We start from the raw sequence: 2,171 nt of genomic DNA, 5'->3' as shown, positions 1-2,171 counted from the left end.
CTCGCATGAAGTGTCGTAATTCCTCACTGAACTTTGGGAGAACATTGACATTCACTGAATGAACACTTTTAAGCACTGCTGGGTGTCAGCCACCAGGTTAGGACCGGGAGATGAAAGCCCAACAGGTAATCCCATCTGAACACTTGTGCTCACAGATCCTGTAACTAGAGACACCAAAGTTACTTCAGATGTGTTACAACTACCTAATTGCACTTGGTTGAACTGTGAGCCCGTGAAGGAATCAGTCATCTGTTTTAACATTCAAAAGTGACCGGCCATCCGGTTCCAGAAAATTATCTAGTAATTATGTTACTTACTCAAGGGTCCTGGCGCAGCTGCCTTCGACTGTGCCAAGATCAATGGCAAAACCAAATTTGGGGGCAGGAGGAGGGGGCATTCTCTGCATGTTTGAGCAAAGACCTCTCCTATATTTAGCAAAACCCCAAAACAAACAAAAAAATACTCCCATAGCTGGAAAACAAGAAATGAAGCTTTTTGCTGTTGTTTGTACCCAGAGGGGGATGAGGATGGAGATCAGGACGTTTTTACAAGGTGTTCTATTGACCTTTGACTTCGTGACCCATTTTAATTTTTGTTTATTTTTTTAAAAGGTTTTTAAGACATAAGGTCTCAATATGTCACCTAGTCTGGCCTTGAACTCCTGAGCCTGAGTGATCCTCCTGCCTCAGCCTCCTGAGTCATGGGACTGCAGGCGTGTGTCACCATGCCTAGCTTTACAATGCTTATTTGGATGGAGTTAGAGTTACAGAAAAACTAAGAAGGCCACGCCGAGGGCTCCCGGTTCCTCTGCCCTGACCTTGGCTTTGCCTATGATCCACACCTTGCTCTGGTCTTGCACCTGCGGCCATGAGCCGAGCTGGGCCCTTGGTTCCTGTCTGAAGGCCATCTGGGCTTGGGCATCTTTATGGTCCACCTCACATTCTTTCCCGGTTTCAGGAGGCCACATGGCATCCTGCCTGCCGTAGTCCCCGTGGGCCTCTTGGCCCTGCAATGGCTCTGAGGCCTGCTTTGGACCTCGCACAGTTTCAAGGTGGGTCTGAGGTGCTCCCCATTGGAAGTATTGGTCTTTCTCACGATTAGACCGAGGTCGTGGGTGCTGGGAGGGGGACACTGAGGCCCCTGAGGCCACCACATGGTGCTGTCCATGCCTGCTGAGGTCCTGGAGCACCCGCTGAGGAAGAGCCTGTCAAGTTCCCGCAGAGTGGAGCCCCGTCCACCCGCTCCGTCCTGCGGTCTGGGGGGAGCCACCGCCCACGCCCGGCCCGGGAGTGGGGGTCACCCTGCGGAGGTGCCGGGGGGCAGCCACCTACGTTGGTGATTTGCAGGGGAGTGGGAGAAATCGCCCTGGCCCCCCACCCCCGGCTGGCCACTGTGTCCATCATGGGTTGATATTGGTCTGGACTCTGGGTAGTTCATGCTGAGTTATTATGCAATCGGGTTTTTGTTTGTTTGTTTGTTTTAATTATTATAGCTTTGGCTCCTGGACCTCTTTGGTTGGCTCCAGTTTTCCTTGGACACCTCTCCATCAAAGCGGGTTTTGGCGCTCTTCATGAAATCCCCTTTTATTCTAAGAAAGAATCTTTAGTTGGTCAATCTCTATTATGGAGATTCAGGCAGAGGAGAGATTTTCTTTTTAGGCACCTGGGTCTGGTTTGTCAGATCTTGTAAAAAGGTACCTGTCAATTTAGGCTCCTCTAAAGATTTCAACTGTCTCTGCTGTCCGTCTCTGACCCCTGTCCCTTGTCTGGCTGTCCCTGTCCCTTGGAAGATAAGCTAACGATATTCCTCAGCTCCTGGAGCATTGTTATCACTGCACTATGCAAATTTCTGCTCTTATTCTACTTACTTGTTCTCTTTCATCCCAATCCTCCTGTTCCCCAGTCCCCTCCAGAGATCAATCCTAATGAGTGTTATTTGGGTTGTACATGCTCTTGCAACATGTATGTCGTTTTGCGTCCAGGTTTTCTTGGTTTAAGGTGGTGTATCATATATCTATCTCATTCTTTTACTCACTCTGTTTTCAGTGTCCATCTGTGGGGCTTCCTGTGTACCTGTCCATTGCTTCTAGCTGGGCCACTAGAGGGAATGGCACTCCCCATTCCACCTATGCACTCTCCTGGATTGCTCTCATCTGCTAACAGCCACAAACA

The sequence above is a fragment of the Urocitellus parryii genome, chromosome 10 (assembly GCF_045843805.1).
Source record: "Urocitellus parryii isolate mUroPar1 chromosome 10, mUroPar1.hap1, whole genome shotgun sequence".
Classification (NCBI taxonomy): domain Eukaryota; kingdom Metazoa; phylum Chordata; class Mammalia; order Rodentia; family Sciuridae; genus Urocitellus; species Urocitellus parryii.
This window is presented reverse-complemented; position numbering follows the sequence as displayed.